At 42.8% G+C, this 24,845-nt stretch overlaps 1 pseudogene; it reads right to left on the bottom strand.

Annotated features, from left to right (window-relative positions):
- Positions 1–24,784, bottom strand: LOC136477891 (tripeptidyl-peptidase 2-like; annotated as a pseudogene).
- Positions 24,785–24,845: the final 61 nt, after the last annotated feature.

Below are 24,845 nucleotides of genomic sequence, written 5' to 3'. Positions count from 1 at the left end.
TAGCTTGCCTAGTTGGCTTTTTTATATTATTATTTTTTTGCGAAAATTTTATATTATTATTTATAAGAGAAAACTGCAGTGTAAGCAAATGACCATCGAAATAATGAACTGACGCACCCAACAATGAAAATGACAACTACTGAACCCAGGATGATATAATGATTGTTAACATATGAGTTCACAATCAAAATGGTGGCAGACTTGGGGGAAAGCGGACTTGCATCCACTGCTTTTCGTAGGTTGAGACATGGCTCCATCCCATCTCCTCAATCAACTGGATCTTCAAATCGTAAAGCTTTTTCTTTGGTTCAGATTCATTTTGAATCAAATCATTTAGAATCTGGCCATCATGAAAATAGTTACTATTAGCGCTGAGCTTAGATGAACGCAAGGGGAAAAAAACAAAAGTAGTATTACAACAGTAACTGGCAAGCATCAGAATCAAACAATAACTAACAGATAATCATCTATTATCATTAAACATAGTTGCTGACAAAATATAGTACTCTGCAATACTACATGTCTTCACTTGGACCAGCAACCACTCAACCATAGAATAACTAATGACATGTAGGCAGAACCACCACTCCTCTAACAGTTAACATGAAGATTACATAACTGCAAATAGTAAGCACTTGATAGGCAGAGCATACCTTCAATGCTGTACCAGGTCTTCCACAGCGTTTTTCACGCAAAACAGTCAGAGTGCCATATTTTGCAGATTTGGCATCAACCCATTTAATCAATTCTTTGTAATTCTCCTCAAAAATATCTTTAGCAGATGCCTCAATTGACTCATCAGACTGTCACAAAACAAACGAATTATTTCCAAAACATGAACCATGGCAATACACAGATAGACATAAAATACATGTATTGTAAGTTCAGTTGTATGACGTCATGCAAGAAATTAGAATACCAATGCATGGCATAAAGATCCACATACTGACTGAGCAAAAAGTAGAAAAACAATCTTGTTATGCTTTGCAATGTTGATACAAGGTTTGGACAGTTAGAAATTCAGGAAAAAGAAATCCAGGAAATCAATGAGCAAGATGCAGGTCTAAGTTCTAGGTTATGATAACATGAGTAATAAAAAGTAAAATAAAAACAGTAAAGGCATTAATGTCAAGAAAATATGAAATGCAAAGATGCTGTACCTTCAGTGACTCAATCTCTGCCAATGCAAGACACTTTTGATATAGTGCATCAGCTAACTGATCCCGTGTTTCTTCCATTTTTTTCTTGAATTTCTGTCATGGAGAAAATATTTCAGGATAGTCAGCATTAAGTAGGAGCTACTCTCACCATTCCAAATTATAAGACATTTTGGTTTTTCTAGATACATTGCTTTTACTATGTATCTGGACATAGTGTATATCTAGAAAAGCCAAAACGTCTTATAATTTGGAATGGAGGGAGTAATACATTTTCAGAAAAAGAAAAGAACAAAACAAAGTACTACTGCCGTTTGAAATTACAAGGCATGTTTCATTTTGTTAGGACGAGGTTTTGACCAACAATTACTCACTTAATGTGATATAAACCCATAATCATAAGTATGTATGTTCAACACGAATCTAATACCATCAAGTTTGTTTCACAAAAATCAAAATCATGTATTGATATAGTAATTGCTGGTAAAGGCTTGCACTAACGAAATGAAATACTTCAAAAGGAGGAAGTACTATCTGTTACCTGTGCTTCTTCATCTTCGGGATCTGAATTTAGAGATAAATACTTGGCCAGTTCCTCTTTATCAATACTGCCCACAACCTCATCGGCTGCAGCAATAACCTGAACACCAAAATGACAAAGTGGAAAAAAGAACTCTTGCTTGATAAGGAATAGTGAAATTGATTAAAAGAGAGAGAAAAATGAAAGTTGATTTAAAAAAGGAGACCACTTATCAAAGCACAGCACTGACATAAAAGTAATACACTTGAACTTTGCATAAGGTCGAAAATATAACATGATTTTATCTGACAGATTAAAGGCATTAACCCACCTATGTGACAGGAAAATGTCTTCTGTAAGTTGGAATAGGCACACGGAATAATCGGTTTATTATGGAAGATATAATTGTAGACATATATAGGCAAGGATGACCTAGGTTTATAGAAATACTGCCTCCATCCACAAAAGGATGCAACTATGGGATTTGTGCAAGTCAAACTAGCTTAACTTTGACCAAGTTTATAGTGAATAGTATTAACATTTATGTCTCCAACTCGGTTTACTACAAAAATATATTTAATAATTAATTTAATGGTCCCTATCTTGTATCATAAATGTTAGTACCCTTTTATTAACTTTGGTCAAACTTCGAATCGTTGTGACTCCTAGAAAAGTGAGAACTGCGTCCTTTTGTGGACGGAGGGAGTAGAACCAATCAACAGTGATCCTTACCTATTGGAGATCAATCTATCTATCCTAGCCATATGGGGCGTGAGGGTCTAGTAGGGGCGCACAGGCCCAGCAGGAGAACACCAGGCGGCAGCCCAAGAGGCTGCCGCCCCCTTCTGTCTAAAATCTTCTAATGGAAGTGAGAATGAGCACTGTACATTATGCTTGATGAAGAATATGTTTGAAGTATAGTTTTACATTCAAAAGTCTCAAATGTCCCAGCACTGAAGTAGTAACAGCCAAACTGATTTTGAATGAGTAAATAGCGGTATACACCCAAACCGCATTTGAAAATGCTTTGATGTGACTGGATCCTTTTCAAGTTAGTATGATCAGCAATCTGGCTATGAAAATTCTATGGAATATTTATATGGTTATGTTTCATGTGAAATAAATACTGCTCTCTCCATTCCAAATTAAGTACACTTTGGTTTTGTTCTAAGTTAAATTTCTTTAACCTTTAACCAATTTTATTGGAAAAAGCACCAACATCAACGACAACAAATTAGTTTCATGGAATCTCAATGAAATATTGATAGTGGATTAATTTGAACCTGTAAATGTTAATATACTTTTTTTCTAGAAACTTGGTCAAAGTTAGAGAAGTTTGACTAAGAACAGAAACAAAGGGAACTATAATATGGAACAGAGGAAGTGAAAGCAACTAAGCCTTGTAGCCACAAGCAAGTTTGGGTAGGGTATAGATGAAAGCCAACATGAGTTGACAGCAATATAGATGCATTAATAATGGTAATAGTAATATATAACCATAAAAAGGCACCAAAAAAGCCTAGTTCATGAATCAGGCATGTCGACTGCTGATTCCCATGCGCTTCTAAGGACAATTATTTGGCCATATTCCACTTTTCAAATCCATTTCATGTCAAAGCTATAGCCAAACTTTTACCTGTGTGATTGTTTCCTAAGAGAAAAATGCAACAAGATTTTATTTCATTAAACAGTGATGACATGAGCTAAAGTTTCCAATTCCAACACTAATCAGGCTTGCCAGAAAATCCAACTTAAGGACGCAGAAATGGAGCCTGCAGGGATAGATGACAATTCTATTGCACCAAATAAAGGGCCAGTTTTTTTTTTTTTTTGGGGGGGGGGGGGCAATATATGCATGTTGCCACTAGTAGTGAGTTCGGGCATTAACCAAACAGTTCCAACACACCAACCATAGGCATGGTAGATAGTTAAATAAGGACAGCTTCATACAAGGACAACAAATTTGTAAATTCATTTAAGCGTTGCTAAGCTCAGTAGGTAGGCATAAGATGCAGGGCACCTAAATGAAATGGAACATTATTCAACATTTACCTCTTTTTCATGGCTAATCTTATCATCATCAGTTCCTTTCTGGAGAACACATTCCAAAATCTTAGAAAGCAGAGGTGTGTACTTTGGATATTCTGACTGCCACATGCCAAGAAAGTTAAGTCAGTTGGAGTAACAAAACAAAATAATACAATATAAATATTCAGTTTCTACAATTTTGATGGCAGAAAAAAACTTTTTGGAAAGAGAAACAATAAGGTATCTTATTTCCCATCTTATTTATAAATTTTTCTCAAATACACAGGAGAACTGCATATCATTGCATTAAGAAGAATGTAATAGAAACAACACACCCCTCACAATGTAATAGAAACAACGCACCCAAAACACACCCCTCACAGGTCAGAAGAATGCAAATGCACCAGGAGAAAAAAAACACAACCTCGCCCAAACAAACCAAAACCTCCTCAAGTAATAGTAACCACCAGGGCTAGAAGTAGTGCATAGAAGGAAGCTGAGCCTAGCTCGGTTGGTTGAGGATATGGATGCACGCCTAGACCGCCCAGGTTAAGTCCTCATCGAGACAAATTTGGATGTCAATCCATAGGTTGGTCTAGTTTAGCCACCTAGTTCCTCTTACTGGATTAGTTTTTTTAGTGCATAGTAATTCTGTAAAGTACACATCCTAACAAGAAAAAAAGAAATAAAGAGAAGGAAATAAACTGTTAGTAAGCTACATGATACTCCCCCCAACCAAATATGATGGATGTATAAGCTCTGCGCACAGAGACCAAGGATAAATCCTCCCCACAATGCAACAATCGAAGCATCAAATCTGATGAGGACATTTCGTTGCCGTTAGTGTACGCCCACCATTGGCACATGTTGCACGTAGGGATTTAAATCAACCAGAGAACGGCAACTACCCATAACTATGCAAGCATTGTTATGTTGCATGCATGCACTACAAAGCTGACGCCCACGTTGAAACCAAGAAAAAGCGGCGCCCACGTACAAATATGCTAAGTCAGTGATCAATATTGGGAGTTTTTCAACATCAAAGTATTGGCCATCAGGGGTTCCAACCCATATCTTTTATCAAAGTTTCGAAGATGAAATTATGTAGGAAACAGATATATTTGGAGAAAACAGTTCTATAGGAAACGAAATCTAACTATTACATCGAAAAGTGGACTGCAAGTTTGATCCAAGAACAGAATGATTTTTGTTAAGACCCTTTGGTAGAAGAACTTTGAATAAAAGATAAGACTTCTCATGAAAGGCGAGCCGAAACATATCAGATGAATGATTTTTACAACATGAAAAATAGCACACCTTGAGTTTTCTTATACACTTATAGCATCTTTATGATTGTCATTTAGCCATTATGCATGGCACCCAAATTAAGCACACATAGACCTCCAAATTTATGTCAACACGATGAGTAAAAACATGTGAAATAAGATAGTAAAATGTGAATAAGGAATTAAGGATGATACAGCAGTACTACATCTGAGGATACTACAAAAACATCATAAAAGGAAATAATAGTACTTGCAGATAAGATTGCCTACAGCTTCAGCTATAAAGGACAGTGGACACATAGTTAGCAGACCGTTAGACTAGTGTATGTTTGGCACTGCAGCTATTCTGTAACATTTGATCTTTCTGAATACAGCTAATCATAAGAGAAATTGTTACTAAGAATCATATGCCAACGCTACCTTCAGAGAAGCCACAAGCTCCGACCAGGCAGACTTGTCCTCCTCAGTTTGTTGCTTAACACTGGAAAGAAACTTTATCTTGGTGTCTCGAACCTAGTCATGCAATACAATGATACATTGAGGATTGTATTACTTCTCAAGAGTTTGGATGGCAATAAGAGAAAACCATTGTAATCATGTATACAAACATGATTTGATCATTATTTCCATGTAACTGAAATTTACAACTATTTAATCAGCATAATAATATATTACATGGATCTAAAATTTATTATCCGATGAAAACCTTCCAAAGCAATTAAGTTTCAGATAAAAAAAAATTGGATGGATCAGAACTTATTATGAAACAAAAATAGTACATGTAAGAAGTAAGAAACCTAACTAAAAAGTAAAAAGAATACTGAATTCCAATAAATAGTATTACTAGCAGATTAAATGTGTACCAACCTCCTCATCTAACTGCTCAGATACGCTCTTTGTACCAACTGAAACCCCCTTTTCTTTATCATCATCAACCTGCAATAACTTGTATTGATTACGTCGAACAAGGAATGAACCACAGTATGAAACAAAATAGATCCCAACATATATGAGACAAAATGTAGAGCACAAATATATGCTGTACAAAAAGTATCAGGACTGTGTGCCTGTATGGTGATCCTGAACTGGAGATCCAGAACTAATACAAGGATGATCATAACAGCAACAAAGGTAGAAAATTGGGAGCTGGTGCATTCAATACTACTGACCTTTGATGGCAGAATAGTATATGAGATACTATAAGATACTGGAGCATGGTGGTTTTGTTCACCTTTCTTGTTAAATGTGCTTACAGTACCATAGGTTATGGACCCAACCAAAACAGCCCCAGGTGGAGCATTCTGCAGAGCAATAAACAAATAACACAAAAACAAAATCATATGACCGACAGTAGTGAAATCTAATCAAAATTATACATCAAGAGGATAAATACCTTTGGGAGTTTTTCTCTAGATGGAGGACCCACATAGAATGCTTCAGGTTCGCTGAAAATGTAAATGATTGTTGTAACTAAGTGCTCTTATAATAAGATAATCACAAACATTTGAGTAGGAGGTACCCTGGAACTAAAACAGTGGATTTGAAGGTGCCACTTCCAACTATAGGGCCATCAGGTTCAGAGTAGAAACTCAATGGAACGAAATCCTGCAATAAGGTCATAACATCTACATCAGCCATATTGGTAATCGGTCTAAATGTGCACAATTCTTGATGAACATGGACCCCTGGCTAGCTTTCACAATAAAGCATGTTTGGATGAGGGGAGGTTTTGGATTTGGGTAAAATTTGAATTAAATCCAAGGAATTTAAATCCCAAATTCCCTAACCAAATAGGCCATCATTGGCAACAAACTAACAACTAACAAGAATATAATTGACTGCAAGGTCCACACTCCACAGAGCAAAAGGCACCTGAGTTCAGTAAATCATCCTTGAGAGTTAAGACCATGAGCCAAGCAGTAGTAGCAATTATTGGGCAGGCAAACCTGACACCACCTTTTTGCTCAAACCAGCCTACAGAAACGAACGTAAGAAAATCTTATCTTCCAGCCAATTCTGTGATCTATACTGTTGCTCAGACATAGAATCACCAGGACTCAGTGATAGATATGTACATTAGGAAAGTGTATATTAGGCAAGTCTATATTTAGTATGATTAGCACCTGCCATGTATTGCATGTAAGCTGCCATGTATTGGCTATATATATCAAGGTCACCCCCCCACGTTGGGTGTGTGGTGTTTCCCTTCTATCTCTGTTATTCTACATGGTATCACAGACCGAGATCAATTAGATCCCGGACCTTCTACTTCCGCCTCCTGTCTCCCCACCTCTCTCCTGGGCGCCCCTCCTCCTGTGGCGAGATGTCTTCCAACGCCGATGCCTCGGCCGCAGCCGCTGCTGCCGCAGCCGCTGCTGCCGCTGCTGCTGCACCACCACCGCCGCAGGCCGTCGTCGTCCACCCCTACACCGCCGTAAACGTGAAGACTCACATTCCGGTTACCCTAGAGATGAAGAATCCCAACTTCACCAAGTGGGCTTCGTTCTTCAAGGCCTTGTGTGGGAAATTCAGCCTTCGCCCCAACATCGACGGGCCAGCCCCTCCGACTGCTGATCCATCGTGGGACATTGCCGAGTGCACTGTCCGCGGCTGGATCCTCAACACCGTTGACGACTCGGTTCTTGATCTTGCCATCACCGACGAGAACCAGTCCGCCCGTGAGCTGTGGGTGGCGATTGAGGGCCTCTTCCGTTCCAACCGCGCGCCCCGGGCCGTCTTCCTGCTTGAGGAGTTTCACTCCTTGAAACAGGGTGACTCGACGATTGACGAGTACTGCCAGCGCCTCAAGATCAAGGCCGCCGCTCTTCGGGACGTCGGCCACACCATCGAGGACTCCCAACTCGTCCTCAGCCTCCTACGCGGCCTCAACCCATGCTACACTGCCACTGCCGACGACATCGCCAACTCCCCCGAGCTGCCCTCCTTCTCCAGGGCGCGAGAAATGCTCTCCCTCAAAGAGCTGCGCCTCGCCAACGACGAGAAGACCACGGCTGCATCTGCCATGGTGGCCGCCTCTGGCTCCTGCACTTCTCCAGGGTGCCGCCCCTCCTCCTTTGTGGCCACTGGCGCTGCTCCCAAGGGCTCTGGGGGCGGCAAGAAAGGCAAGGGCGGCAAGAAACAGGGCGGCTGGCGCGGCCAAGGCACCGGCGCTGGCTGGCAGCAGGGCAGCGGCAGTGGACAGCAAGGGGGCAACCGCCCCATGGGGCCCTGGTTCTGCTACAACCCATGGGCCTTCCAGGGCGGCGTTCCTCCTCCAGGCCGCAGCTAGCAGCAGGGCAACAGCCCCGGCGGCTGGCCCCCTCACGGTGACCAGGGCATCATGGGTGCCAATCCACCGGCCCACACCGTCTTCGCTCCCCCTCCGCCAGCTCCATCCGCTCCACTGTGGGATCAGGCCGGCCTCATCGCCGCCTTGAACCAGATGGCGCTCCAGAACTCCGGCTGGGTCATGGACTCCGGCGCCACCTCCCACATGCACAACTCGGATGGTATACTCCTCTCCCGTCAACTCTCTTCTATCCCATTCATCACTGTTGGCAGCGGCCATCATCTTCCTGTCTCTTGCTCCGGCAGCTCCACATTACCAGGCCACGCGTCTCCCTTCTCGCTTCGCAATGTTCTAGTTGTCCCATCTCTAGTGCGCAACTTACTTTCGGTTCGCCAATTCACTCGTGACAACAATTGCACTATCGAATTTGACGCATTTGGCTTTTCTGTTAAGGACCTGCAGACCAGACGCGTGATTCTTCGCTCCAATAGCTCCGACGGCCTCTACACCGTCCCTGCCACGCCACAAGCCAACCTCGTCACCTCCACCGACCTATGGCATCATCGTCTTGGTCATCCAGGAGCTGCTGCCCTCCATTTGCTTAGACAAAATAATTCCATTTCCAGTAATAAATCAGCTCATACTCTTTGTCACTCATGTCAACTTGGCAAGCATGTGCGGCTGCCTTTTGGCCATTCCAGTTCAGTTTCCTCTTTACCTTTTGAGCTTATACACTGTGATGTTTGGACATCCCCGGTCGCTAGTATTTCTGGTGCACAGTACTACCTTGTCATCCTCGATGACTTCACCCACTTTTGCTGGACCTTCTCCCTAGTCCACAAGTCCGAGGTAGCTACTCACATCACTCAGTTTTGCGCCTTCGTCCACACACAGTTCAGCCTTCCTGTCAAGGCTGTTCAGGCCGACAATGGCACTGAATTCGTCAACAATGCCCTCGCCACCTTCTTCGCCTCTAGCGGCATTCACTTACGCCTCTCCTGCCCTTACACCTCCCCTCAAAACGGCAAGGCTGAACGTATCATCCGTTCTCTGAACAACATATGTCGCACGCTGCTCATCCACGCCCACATGCCACCCAAATATTGGGCAGAGGCGCTAGCTACAGCCACATATCTCCTCAACAGGCGCCCCTGCTCAGCCATTCACCATAGAGTTCCCTATGAGCAACTCTTCAAGCAGTCCCCAGACTACACTATTCTTCGTGTCTTCGGTTGCCTCTGCTATCCCAACCTCACCGCCACTTCCAAACACAAGCTGGCCCCTCGCTCCACAGCCTGTGTCTTTCTTGGATACCCCTCCTCTCACAAGGGTTATCGGTGTCTCGACCTCACAACTAGACGGATTATCATCTCCCGTCATGTTGTCTTCGACGAGAATCATTTTCCGTTCAGCACTGACCCCACCAGTGAGCCCACAAGCTCTCTGGATTTTCTTCTTCCAGGTCCTGCTGCGCCGGTGCACCACACTGCCACCATGGTGCCCCCTGCGGTCGCTCCGTCGCCAGTCGCCGCTGAGCAGTCGCGACGCCGAGCTCAACTGGAGGAGCTCGCTGAGGACCCCGCCATCCTACAGATTGGCCCGGTCCTTCCTCCTGGCACGGCTGCTCCTGCTTCGACCGGTCCACCTCTACGGGTCTATGTTCGGCGGCGTGCTGGTGCTCCCGCCCCGGCTGCTGAGCCGGCTCCTGCACCACTGTCTGCACCAGTCATGGAGGTGCCCCCGTCGGCGCCCGCTGTTCCAGAACAGCAGGCTCCTGCTCCAGTTGTGGTAGCCGGTCCGCCACCTCCTCCTTTGAGCCGACCTGTGACGCGCCTCCAGACAGGCTCGCTGAAGCCTGTTGATTGTTACGGCTTCCCACCGTCTGCTCACGTCGCCGCCGCCTCCACTGCCTCACCCATTCCCCGCGACTACAGAGGGGCCCTTGCCGACCCCCAGTGGCGCGCGGCCATGGCTGAGGAGTACAAGGCTCTCGTCGACAACGACACGTGGCGACTCGTTTCCCGGCCCCCAGGTGCCAACGTGGTGACAGGCGAGTGGATCTTCCGGCACAAGTTCCACTCCGATGGCACCCTGGCTCGTCACAAGGCTCGCTGGGTCGTTCGCGGCTTCACCCAGCGCCACGGCATCGACTACGACGAAACGTTCAGCCCCGTCGTCAAGCCTGCCACCATTCGGGTCGTCCTCAGCATCGCCGCTTCTCGTCAGTGGCCCATCCACCAGCTGGACGTGAAGAATGCCTTTCTTCACGGTCACCTGCACGAGACGGTCTACTGTCAGCAGCCTCCCGGCTTCGTCGACCCGGCGCGTCCCGACGCCGTCTGTCTTCTTCAGCGCTCCCTTTACGGCCTCAAGCAGGCCCCGCGGGCGTGGCACCAGCGCTTCGCCACGTACGTTCGACAGCTCGGCTTCGTCACTTCTTCCACCGACACCTCCCTCTTCGTCTACACTGAGGGCGGCACCAGTGCCTACTTGCTGCTGTACGTCGACGACATCATCCTCACGGCTTCCTCGGATGCTCTGCTCTGCCGCATCATCGATCGCCTTCACTCTGAGTTTGCCCATGACGGACCTTGGGGAGCTCCATCACTTCCTGGGGATCTCCGTCACTCGCTCCTCCGACGGGCTCTTCCTCAGCCAAAGGCAGTACGCGGTGGATCTTCTTCAGAAGGCGGGCATGGCCGAATGTCACTCGACATCGACGCTTGTCGACTCTCGTGCCAAGCTCTCTGCCACGGAGGGCGCTCCCGTCGCCGACCCCGCCACGTACCGGAGTCTTGCCGGCTCACTTCAGTACTTGACACTCACTCGCCCCGACCTGGCGTACGCTGTGCAGCAGGTGTGCCTCTTCATGCATGATCCGCGCGAAGCTCACCTTGCGCTGATCAAGCGCATACTTCGGTATGTGAAGGGCACACTGTTGGCTGGCCTCCACATCAGCACTGGGCCTATCGACAAGTTGATTGCCTACTCCGACGCTGACTGGGCAGGGTGCCCCGACTCCCGCCGCTCCACCTCCGGCTTCTGCGTCTTCCTCGGCGACAGCTTGGTGTCCTGGTCGTCCAAACGGCAAACCACGGTGTCCCGGTCCAGTGCGGAGGCCGAGTACCGGGCTGTTGCTCATGTGGTCGCATTGTGCTGTTGGCTTCGACAGCTTCTTCAGGAACTTCACGTTCCATTGAAGGTCGCCACAGTTGTCTACTGTGACAACGTCAGCGCTGTCTATATGACAGCCAACCCGGTCCACCACCGTCGTACCAAGCACATTGAGATCGACATCCATTTCATCCGTGAGAAGGTGGCTCTCGGCGAGATTCGCGTTCTCCATGTGCCGTCCAAGTATCAGTTTGCTGATCTCATGACAAAGGGGCTGCCGGTTCAGCTCTTTGAGGATTTTCGGTCCAGTCTATGCATCCGGAATCCTGATGCTTCGACTGAGGGCGGCTGATAGATATGTACATTAGGAAAGTGTATATTAGGCAAGTCTATATTTAGTATGATTAGCACCTGCCATGTATTGCATGTAAGCTGCCATGTATTGGCTATATATATCAAGGTAACCCCCCCACGTTGGGTGTGTGGTGTTTCCCTTCTATCTCTGTTATTCTACACTCAGGAACATGTTGTTTCATACATTCTTGCAGGCTTGTTCAAGTAGAAAGGTTAGTTGACAGGCTGGCAAATTTCAGATGTACAAGCAGATGCAAACTAGTGATAGTAGTTTTGTATTATTGCCTTGTGTACAGAACCATATTCAAATAATGGATGTCAATAAAAAAAATCTAGTCCTTACATGGGATATTCACAGCATTTTCAGAGTAAATCTCCAGGACAATTTATATTTTATGGGTATGAGGCTATCAGCCCACCCATGACCAAAAGTGCGTATGTCAAAGAGGTGGTTGTAACATGAGTATAGAAAGAATACCTTTATATCTAGTTTCCTCTCAATAAACACAACCAATTCCTTGAGTTTCTCCAAGAATTGCACATTCTCATGCCTACACCATTAGATATATTATAAAATAAACGAGACCATGGTAAATGAAATAGCTTACAGCATCTGACAAGATAACCTTGCATTTTTAATCTATCAAAATACAAGGCATCCACACAATGCTATTAGTTTTGCTATTCCATCATCTTTTAATGCAATCTAATATTCTATTAGTTTGTTTATTCTTCCATTAACTTGCTCAGTTTTGACCCAGAAGTAATGTAAGAACATGCATGTCCAGCTTATACATACAACACCTTTATTTCTAGGAAAGTCCTGCTACAACTTGCGGACTATCCTTCTAGTATTAAATAAAAAAGGATTCCCATGTATTGCCGTATGATGCAAAAGAATTTATTGTGCAATGAAACTACAACCAAAACAAATGGGTTCGTATTTAATAACTGAGAACAAAACATGTATGAAATTTTAAAGATGCACACAATTTATTCTTTCTGGCAAGAAGCATGCCCCCCCCCCCCCCCCCCCCCACCCCCACCCCCGCCAACATTTTCTGTGTAGACAGATCTAAAGATGTAGATGAAGAAATAACCACAGGGGTTGCATGGAAAAAGAAAGCTCAATGTTTAGTATGCAACAGTCTTTCTCTGTAGTCCATAAATCTAGTTTATGTTATTGGGGGTTCCTAGCTCATGATTGATTTGCCATCAGATAGCATGGTTTAAAGAGATTTGATGCTAAGATGGTATAGAGTCAAACGCGACTAATTAAGTGGCAAATACTCAGTGTGTAAATATCTTGGCTGTTGGAGCTGAGTTATTCAAGTTTCAATAGTCAGTAACACATGAGCTACGGTGGCGCTGTGTATGGGTGGGGCAGGGGTTCAGGGGTTTTCTTGACCTGCGTGAGAAGGTATTCTTAATGCAATGCCCGGGGGTTGTCTTACCCCCGTAGGTCGAATTTTTTTTCAGTATCTTCCCTTTTTGAGTAAACCAGTAGATTGGTTAGAGTTCTCGCTGAGTACTGGTTGTGCAAAGATATACAGTGTCATAATAAGTTACTCTATGTTAACCCATGAGAAACATTTGCATATTATTAAAACAAGATGACATTAAAAAAAAGAGATGCATATGAAGATGGGAGAGATTTACCTTATGTACAGTTGCAGCGTGTATTCGCCTTTTGAAAGTTTGACATAACTAGGGTAAACAGTCTCCAGACGAGTAAATACGCTGATTAACACAAAAAATATATATTCTAAGCAAGGCAACATCAGATATGTTGGTTAGGCTAAAAAGGGGAGCAAGAGTAACATCGATAAATCATAGTGATGTCTAGACAGGAATTCAATCAATTGGCAAAATAAGTTAATACTTCCATAGTTTCTCTGATTCTCTCACATTAACAAAGTTGTATTTTTAAGAAGAGCGAAAACACAAATTACGAAGTACATAATGATCCATGCAGAAAAGGGAAAAGATGAGGATGAATTAATCAACACAAGAGAAACAGTCAATGGAAAGAAAACATCTAAAATTCACCACCATTGGAAGGGACAAATAAATTAAAGAAATGTTTTTCTATAAGCAAAAGAAATGCACCTTGTTTGAATCTGATATTCTATAAAACTGAGACTCAAATTTGTTGTCATATATTCTGTTGTTAAGCAGTGGCACATGGGGCTTTATTTCAGCACTGTCTTCTAGTTTGAACTTGTAACTGCAGAGATTCAATGAGAGAAAGAAAATGAAAAAAAAAAGCAAGTCTTGAGTCTTGACAAGAATGTATAGGTATGTCAGAAGCAAATATAAACTCACGTTAAGGTCAGGGCAATAATTTGCTTGCCAGAGGGCAATCTATCACGGTCAGTGGGAAGCGAAGAAAGATTACACTCCACAGGTCGATAAGGCATCCTGATCTGCAATCTTAAAAATCAATATATGGAAGGAAAAAAAACTCTTCAGACTTCTACAGATTCTCAACTGACCTTGTTCAGGGTGGCAACAGGAACAAGCTTCTCTGATGCTAGAAGTGATCTAGCAACTATAAGCAAGGGTGACTCACCATCAAGGGTAGTTACTTTCTGATCAATGGATATTCCATGGAACACAATCTGCAATTTGTAATGAAAATATTCAGCAAGGAAATAGCTGGTATAAACAAATTGCCTCACCAGTCAACTTACAAATTTATCTAGGAGACCAAGGATTAAGGCTGATCAGAGAGAAAGAAGAAAGAAAGAAAAAGATTATTGATGTAGATAGAAGCACCTCAAAATCAACACAGGTAGGCTCATGGCTAGCAATTCCACTAGACCAGAACTGGGCTATGGACAACTCCAAAGTTAAGCCACCTTCAACAGGAAAACTGAAATTCTTTGAAGATGGAGAAGAGAAAGTAACAACAGCCTCCCATTTAACAGGCCGCTTCAGTGGACAGATCTGTCATATTTGATGTTAGAGATTGCATCTTAGAAATAGGAATTAAGATAAAATCCTATATAGTATACCTGAACAGTATCCAAAAAGAACCTTCTAGGAGTATCAAAAGCTGATGTTCGCATAGTAACTTCCGCCCATGAAGCTCCAAAAGGTACATTTATGAACCTCCTTTCAATATGACCTGAAGGAAAGAATATGTATAAAAAAAAAGTTGCCTTTACTTTGAACCTACAAAATTTGTCAGTCCCTCCTCCCTGTGTTGGTACACATTGGTGCTTAAAAGGTCCTCAAATTTGCCTCAAAAAAAAAGGTCATCAAATATTCATAAGTGCAAACCATATTAAAAATAAGTGTACATCCAAAAACAAAGATATATAAGTTAGCAAAAAGGACTTTTAGCAGGCAGTAGCAATGAATACCAGATTGAAAAGAAAGGTTTGAAATTGACAATAGTGGTGGCTCTCCCAATAGAGTAATAGGCTTTATTACAGTAATTGGCACACGGAAAATAGGTCCACGCCATGGTGCTTTGTAATCTATGCCATAAACTTCAAAATAGTGAAGGCCACTGCTGATATTAGCAGGATTGACGACAATGCTGCAAGGAAGTCAAAGAAAAAACAAATGAAGAGTTTCACTCGACAGAATTGAAATCATATATTGATCAAATAATTTTGATATACTATTAATATTGTGCAAATTGAAAGAGAATGTGATCATTTCCCAAATTTACGGTTTGATAAGAAACAACATTTAGCTTCAATTGAAGAGCTTATGCTATCGCTTCAATAAAAGTTTGCAGCAATAAGTTAATGAACATTGTCCAGTGACAAAATCATGTATCATCATCAACCATGATCAGATGAGCGACACGTGTTATCTTTTTGTATGTGTTCATATAAACAGATGCCACAACAAATATTAATGAACCACTACACTGAAGTCGGAGGAACTGAATATAAAAGAAAACGATATGGTTGTGGTTGAATACACAAAAGATACCAACTTGAAACTGCGCCCATTGTTTGTGACCAATATATACTCAGGAATTTGAACCACAGAGGTATCAGTTGAATGCAGTTGCAGGCACTCCTCGAAAGGAACCAGTTGCTCCAAGTTACTCGCACCCTCATGAAATTTTGGGTCAAGTTGCACAGTCCACTGAAAAGTGAAACAGTTAATACAGTAGAAACCTTTTGTGCTGCCCTAGCCCCACAGAAAAAAGAAAGAAAAAACACGTTTGTAACTTTGTAAAAGCACATCTTCCATTGGTCAATGATGCTTCTTGCACCTCCAGCCTCTTTTTAGGAAGGAAAAATACAAAGCAGGACACTGTAACCCAAACAGGTTAGCAGAAACTGACCTCACTTGTTTGGCGGCATGCATTGCCCCCGCGGAGGTATATTCCTCTTAGTTTTGGAACTGCAAGGCATACATGCTACCATGTTATCCTAATACATAATATATCAAATCAACATCAATTATCAATACAGATCCTTTAGCTTGCATGTCATAAAAACACAACAGATGTTGAGATTGCATCATTATTCGAAACTAGAGGCAATAGAGAATAAACACCATGAAAGCACCACTATGGGTGAGCTTTCAGTGGAGGCTCCTAGTGTTAGTGCGGTTATTAGGTCGATAACAGAGGAGGCTGCCATGTGGTAGTGCAGCCAGGGCTAATGTAATGAGCATAGGCAGCCTAAGATAGTTTGGCAGGGTGCCTAAGGTCGTGTGTTTTATCTGGCTGGTGGCGTGCCATTTATTATTTTTGAATGGTTTGATTGAAAACATCATGCAATTAAAAACACTTTAGAGGAAAAAAATGGCTTCGATGAAAAGAAAGAGAACCCTAAGATTTAATTAAAAAAACTCGGTCTTGAGGGAAAGACCACCCCAAGGTATTGATAGCAGAAGAAACTCTCTCACTGCAGGACTGAGATAATAGTAATATAGTATAATACCCTGAAGACCCCCCACCCACACGAGGCATCTGTCCAGGAGCAGCCAGGTACGCGCCTGCAGGCCATAACAGATTAACAGCAGGGGGCAAGGGTTTCAATTTAAACCCAGCCCCGGAAATTCGCACCCATGGGGAGACGAACCAGGGACATTGGGATGCTACTAAGGCATTACAACCACTAGGCTGCAGGCACTTTCGCAGATTTAATTAAATGAAATTTCAAAAGCCCTTGGAAGAAGATTTATTAGATTAAATACTAAAAACAGAGAGGGTATTTACTTGACTTTCCCACTTGATTGATTGAGATTCTATAAGAAACAAGTGGCAACTTCTTAGCCTGCTGTGCATATTCAAAAGCCCTGCCAAAGCAAAACTATGATGTCAACTGAAATTCCAACATCATATCACAAAATTTTCGTCAAATAGAATAACATGTACAAGTTAACTGCGGCTAACCTATCAACTTGCAAAAGCCCATTTCCTGTGGTCAGTTTCTCCTCAGGTGCATTACTTATAGATGCAGCTGTATTCTCTATTGCTTTTCTCACAGAATAAGGGCTTAATGGAATGCCTTCAGCCTGAAATATATTCCAAATTAGAATAACATATGTCTTGCTTTACGCCTTTACCAAACATAAAAATGGGTGTATTGCATTAATGAACAAAAAAAAAATTGGCCACACAAACCTTCATGCCACTAACAAGAAGAGCTACCCCACCACAGGCAGAAGGAGATGCCATGGAAGTGCCATTCATGAGCATGCGAGATTGAAGCGTCCAAGTTGGTACAGGAGCAACTGCACCACCAGGTGCACTAATGGAGACGCCAAGATCCCCATCAGCAGTAGGGCCTCGGCTAGACCTTACATTTCCAATAACAGATTTAAATGTTACTGTCTAAAAACAAGCACAGTTGTAATAAACCTATTAAGTCAAGACAAGTAAAGAATCTAGAATTTGCCACCTATCCTATTGGATCGATTGGAAACAATACCACAAGACACATTACCACCCCTTGCATTTTTCTCCAACCACCACCCGATATTTCACAAGGACAAGTATAATATATTTCACCAGGACAAGTATGGAATATGATAAAACAGGTTAGATTGAAACTGAACATTTGGTTTGTAGGCAAAAAGCTTACCTGAGAAACATTTATTTTCAAAAGATTACATAGAAAAAGGTTACTTGGTGGGAACCCAATTACGATAACTTAGATTTCCCCTAATCCCCTTCTCCATATTATTTGTCAGATACTGATAAATTTGGGAGGCTAGGGCAACAATTCATAATGCAAGGCGCCGTACAGCTCATGGATTATGATAAACAACTATCTCCTCTAAGTTTGCTATGGACTTGTCCCTCACTGCTCACTATGTATGCACTCATACCAGGTTATCTCTAGAAAGGATTACCTTATAAACAAACCAAAGAGTGGAAAGATTTTTAGTATACAGAGAATGAGGCCATGTTTGTTAGGGCTGAAACTTCTCCAGATTAAGTGGCTGCTCTAGGAAGTCATAAGGCTAAACTATCCAAGAGCACGAAAAATATAAAGGTAGGAATATGAAAAAAACATTCAAAATTCTTTTATAGATTTTACAAATTCAAAAGCCATAATTCAGATATGGTTTCAAATATTCTAAACTTTAAATTTTGCAATTATGGATTTCAAGCATTCAAAACCTTGGTGTATGCTTTTCGCAGACGATGTAGTGCTAGTTGATGAAAGCCGAATAGGAGTGAATCAGAAACTGGAGTTATGGCGGGAGACTTTGGAGTCCAAAGGTTTTAGACTCAGTAGAACTAAAACTGAGTATATGAGATGTGACTTCGGCACTACTATTCGGGAGGAGGAAGATATTAGTTTGGAAGGTCAAGTAGTGCCTAGGAAGGATACCTTTCGATATTTAGGATCAATGCTATAGAGAGACGGGGATATTGATGAAGATGTTAGCCATAGAATCAAAGCAGGGTGGATGAAGTGGCGGCAAGCATCTGGTGTCCTATGTGACAAAAGGGTACCACAGAAGCTAAAAGGCAAGTTTTATAGGACGGCGATTAGACCTGCTATGTTGTATGGTGCAGAATGTTGGCCTACGAAAAGACGACATGTTCAACAGATAAGTGTCGCGGAAATGCGTATGTTGCGTTGGATTTGCGGTCATACAAGAAGGGATCGAGTTCGGAACGATGATATACGTGATAGATTAAGGGTAGCACCAATTGAAGAAAAGTTTGTCCAACACCGGTTGAGATGGTTTGGACATGTCCAACGGAGACCTCCAGAGGCACCGGTGCGTAGTGGAATCATAAGCCAGGATAGTAACGTGAAGAGAGGCAGAGCAAGACCAAAGTTGACTTGGGTAGAGACAATAAAAGGAGACTTGAAAGGATGGAATATACCCAAAGACTTAGCCTTAGATAGGAGTGCTTGGAAGACAGCTATTCACATGCCTGAACCTTGATTGTTTCTGCTGGGTTTCAACTCTAGCCTACCCCAACTTGTTTAGGACTTAAAGGCTTTGTTGTTGTTGTTGTTGTAAGCATTCAAAACCTTCTAGATATTAAGATTTGAATTCTGGATTCCAAATGCTAAATAAAAATTAAAATCTGGATTCCAGATTTTAAGCTAACAACTTCAAAATCTAAAGGGCGTACCATGTGCAGAGAGCTCCCGCTCTGTGCGGGGTCGGGGTCTGGGGAAAGGTGTCAGTGGCAAGCCTTACCCTCGCCTGTGCAATGCGAGGAGACCGCGACTTGAACCCGGGACCTTCCGGTCACAGGCGGTAAGACTCTACCGCTTGCACCAGGCCCGCCCTTCTAACAACTTCAAAATCTAATCTATTGAAAATATTGAAGACATCAAATGTTTAAAACTTTGGATTCAAGCATTTATGTTATGGGTTTCAGTCTCCAAATTTTATCTCAAACAACAACTACCATCTTCTTGCTTCTAGTCATACGGGTTGCTTTCACTTTTGAAAAGGCCGCACATTTGGATTTCGGTTTACTTTCCAAGAGAAGAGGAAGCAAAGCCCGAACAAACAGAGACAAGGACTTGATGTTAAATTCCAGTGGTTCTACGAGACTTATTTTATTAGTTAGCACAATACGGTTTGCACAATATATATCATCATTCATAACAAAACGGTGTCACATGAAATTGTGGGACTGACATACCATGTGTACTCCATTCCCTTTGCAGGTGGTTGTACAACACAGTGAGCTCCAGCAGCCATAGCTGGTGAAACATAAGCACCAACACCAATAATGCTTGTACGTAGTCCCACCTGGAGCACCAACAGTGTTTAAAGCCGGTCCATTGTTTCCGGCGCTACTAATGAATATAATACGATGCTTGTCCACAACCTGTGAAACAATATAGATCTTCAGCCACATTTCCATGAGCATTCTAAAATAGAATACTGTAACCAAAGAATTGATGAAATGAACACTGCAGTAAAGGACCCCACCTCATTAGAAAGATCAATGAATCTGCCATAGTCAGGAAGAAGGGTAGCCTCTCCATAGCTCATGTTAATCAGATCACATTTGTGCTGGATGCCAGAATTCAAGGAATCAGTTCAGGGAAAATCCTAAGAATTGATGGAGAAGGCTGCTGAGAATCTTTAGTGAACTAGGTATTCCTCGAACATTACATTAAAACTTCATAAGGATGCATTTACAATGGTACTGTGTTCAATAGACCACAAGCAAATGCATTTTGCACTCCACACCAATAAATGATATACAGAATAAGGTTAGTGTTATAACCTCTACTGCAGCTATCAAGGCCCTCACCAGGCCCGTCCCTGTCTCCATTGATCCTAAGCGAGTGTCTCCAATCTTACAGGAAATCAATTGTGCACCAGGCGCAACTCCATTCAGCAGAGGTTCCTGTGTAAGAACTCAACACACTAGTGCCTTCGAAAATTTTAATACAAATGAAAAGCCAACAGTTAGGTAACATACATCTGGATGAAATGCAGCTGCAATGCCCGCGACATGAGTAGCATGGGGATGGCAGTCAGTTACTATACTAACAAGGTTCCCATCATTATAAACATTTGCTACAAAAGAGCAAGCATCCAATTTGCTAAAAATTGCATATTTACGTTCAAGCCTGCAGGAAAAAAATGCATCAACCATTCATCTGAGATCAGAAACACATTGTTTAATATATAAGAACGCATACCAAACTGAAGCTAAAACAAAGATAAAAGATTATGTTTCAACGGTTAGCTGTAAAGTAGAAATTTATACTGCATAGAAACCTGAAGCTAGGCACATACTATCACATACAAATATAAAATGGTCAGATGCCCCAGCCACAATAAGGGTTACATCAGTAATGGACAAATGGTATATAGAGAAGTCTATGACTCGAAATAAAATGCTCTCTGGTTCGGGCTTAAAAAAATAGAGCTTGCGTTCCGGCACATATGAGATTTAATCATTTGAATACCTAAGGTGCTTTGATTAGACAATTCCTTTCTTTTTTTGTGTTCAAATGGTGGATGTTTGCGAAACCATATAAAATTTTCATGGAGTATTTTATGGCACTGTTTAGAAATTATGACAAGAGCCGTTGATAAATGAATGCAGTTCATTCAAACAACATGCAGCAAAGCATGGGCTATACAGTAATAGAAAACAAAACCAGTATAAGAAATGAACAAGACCAGGAACTGCAACATCTAGTTAACAACACAAAATCAACTATACCCACTGTTCGCCTAAACGGTCGTTTAGCCCGTTTAAACACCGTGTAAACTCTACACGGTGGTGCGCCGTTTCGTTTAATCACCCGTTTACCTTGTTTAATTGACCGTTTAGCCCGTTTAATGGGACGTTTTGCCCGAATAATGGCTAAACGGTAGGTGACCGACTGTTTACCGTTTAGCGTTTAGGAAAACACTGACTATACCTGTAGTTTGTCAGTGGAACAAAATCTGCTAGTTTTCCACCATCATTGCTACCCTCAAGGGTCTGGGTATCGACAGCAACCCTCCACACATCACCATCATTCCATGTAACAATATCGATTACAGGTCCCTTATCATCATAACCCTACAAAAACAGGAGGAATACATTACACTAGAAAAAAAAAATCCCCTTGCGTTCTATGTGGTCTTCTTACTTCAGCTTGTTTCCTCAGGTATTCAAGTCTTCTTTGCAGGTCTTCATGAGCCTTCTTCACCACGGTGTCATCAGGCTTAGGATGCTTCTGCAACCATTACCAACTAACATGAGAACTTCTGAAAGAGCACTTAACAATGCGCCCAGCAGCAATACTTGTCTACACTGCAAAGAGCAAACTAAATGCAGTACATACAATAAAATAAACAATAGGCAGGAGTGGATAATCAAGATGCAACCAGAATGGACCTAAACCTTTTCAAATTCATTCAGCTGCTTCAGAGCATTGGAAATTGCTTCCTGGTTTTCCTCGTCCCATTTCTTCTTTCTTTCTTTCTGAAGTGCGGGTGGGTAGATCCTTGTTAAGATATCAAGTTCAATATAAAAAATTTGGAGTGTAGGCACTGAAAATGAAATTTACCTTCAATCGAGATATAAGTGTGTCAGTAAACAGTTCATATATTAATTTACAGCCAACATGCCACTCTTGAGAAGGGTTTTTCCATGAGGGGTTTATAACCAAACGAGCACCTGGGTGTAAACAGCATATCAGGGAAGAGTCAGTAGAATTCCAATAGGAATATGGATCCCTATTGGCAGCATTGATGAGACAAGGAACATTCATTCATAAATCCATTGCAAGTAAGAAAGGTATACACTCCATACATTTTATTATTTCACAAGAATGCTGAGTATTAAAAACTACCATCCATTTGAAAAGAACAAGAAATGGCATGGAAGCTAAACACCATCTCACCAACCTGAAGCACCAACAATAGCACCATCAGCATCAGCTTTCACCACTTTGGACGTGTCGACATCACCACTACCAGTGCTGCATTTAAGAGCATACATGTATTTGAATTAATGGACACATAATTCAAGAGAAGTAAGCATCCAAATGTTGGAAGGATCAATAGTACCAATCAAGTACATCAAGGATTTTAGGCTTTCCATCCGAAGTAGTCTGCAACCCAGCAGCAGCTGGATCGACTCCGGAATCTGTCATGTTTACAAGTCAACATCAGCACAACACAGCTAGGAGAATCAAGCCTATCAAATGTATGGAATTGCACACAAATCGGATCCATCGTAGATCACGCAAGACTCAGACTGTGCCCGACTGCCCATGCCCTGCATTCATGCTTTGCCTAAACAAGAAATTTTACAAAGCAATATCTAATGGAGATGTAACAGCCCCCCACTGATTATACTTCTCTCCATGTTTATTTATCATATATTTCTTAACTATGGTTATTTATTTGAACAAACTTGGTTGTGTTTCTTTAGCAAGATGAACACTCATGCCAACAGGTAAAGGCTGCTAATATCATCTGAACAATACAACAAGCAAGCAAAGTCAAGCCCATAAACTGCAAGCAGGATTCAATTAAGGATGCAACTATCGAGAGAGAGTTCTCCCAATAACAGTTAGAGTGCAACCCCCCCCCCCCCCCCCCCCCCCCCCCCCCCCCCAAAAAAAACACAAAAAAAAGTCCACGCCTTACGTCTTCCCCCAACAGGCAAAAAAAACGCTCTTGCTCGTGCCGCCATCAGCCACAACTAGATCTCATTGACTCACCAAGCGCCACCACCGCTACACAAACCACTCAAATCCTCAAGCACTAGCCACATAATTATTGTACCTTGATCGGGGAGAGCAAGGTTTTGTGCTCAAAACAAAGCCCCGCCATCCTTCACCGTCACAGCTGCAGCCTTGGCCCTTGGCACCAAACCCTCACGCACCCAACTGCCAGTCCGGTGTCCTCCCCCAAAGCTCCCTTCAGTCTGACAGCACCAGGTAATCCCAGCCTCAAACCCTAACCTTAATAGTTGGCAGCTTCTCCTTGTTCTTTTCTTTTCAGGATTTTGTTGATTCTGACATCCATAGTTGTTAAAATCTCGAATTCTCGATTCTATGGTGCGGTTTTACGACTTTACGATCCAAGTTTATCGGGTTGATCTACGATTCTAGTAGTTATGATCCTACCATTTTTTACCCTACCATTGGAGTTCCGATCCGATTTAGGTTCACAATTTTAATAACCTTGCTCAACAGCAATTTGTTTCCAAATCTAGGGAGCTCTCAATTTAGATTTATGTTCTATAAATAACAAATCATATTCTGCAAAATTCAGTGTCACTTCCACAGACCATGAGCCTCCTATATGTGACAAAGATCACACCATACACACCAGCTTAAACCACAGATATCGAAAACAGAAATATACTCGCTAAAATTCAGAGAGGCTGTTATCCTTTAACTGGTATAAAACCCACAGCGCCCATCTCAGTTATGAATCCGAAAAGCATGCAGTTACAAGCCACACAGCTCAGTGACTTCACCTACTTAAACACCGCAAACCACACAAATGACAACTACGAACCAAACCAGTTAACCACATGCCCTATCATAGCATCGCCTACTAAAACCCTCAGCCGAACAGATAGCACCCAACACCCAATCTTATCACTCCGGCGAAAACCAGCCGTGCAGCCCTACAGCAACGGGGCGAAGTCAACTACAGCCAACCCATAGGGGTACGCAATCACACCTACTTACTCACCGAAGATAGCGATGAGTGCGCCGCGCCCGTCGTACTCAGGGTGCGCGGCGAGGAAGCGGTCAACGCCGATCTCCTTCTTCGGCATGAGGGACTCGAGGAACGAGGGCTCGGTGAGGCGGAATCCACCCGCAGGGGCGGGAGCGGCAGCAGAGGCGGTCGTCTCCTCGGCTGGTGGCGGCGGAGACGGGGACGACGAAGGCATCGCGGTGGCCGAGACGCCCCTGCTAGGACTCGAGCGTCGAGTCGTAACCGCCGCCGCCACAGCGCTGGCTGTGCCGAAGTGAAGTGGTCCAGAACAGGCGGAGACTGCGATGAGGAGATGCAGGTTGGCGTGGGCGACGGGTTTATGTAACGACGCCCACATGATTAGTCCTACTCCTACCAGGCTACCACATCTCGTTTTACAGGATTTGAGTTTTTAATTCAAAAAAGTTGGCCTAATTTATCGTGGAATCTGCGTGGAAAGCTTT

Source organism: Miscanthus floridulus, chromosome 8 (assembly GCF_019320115.1).
Source record: "Miscanthus floridulus cultivar M001 chromosome 8, ASM1932011v1, whole genome shotgun sequence".
NCBI classification, from domain to species: Eukaryota; Viridiplantae; Streptophyta; class Magnoliopsida; order Poales; family Poaceae; genus Miscanthus; species Miscanthus floridulus.
The sequence above is the reverse complement of the archived record's forward strand: the minus strand, read 5'-3'. Positions and strand labels throughout refer to the sequence as shown.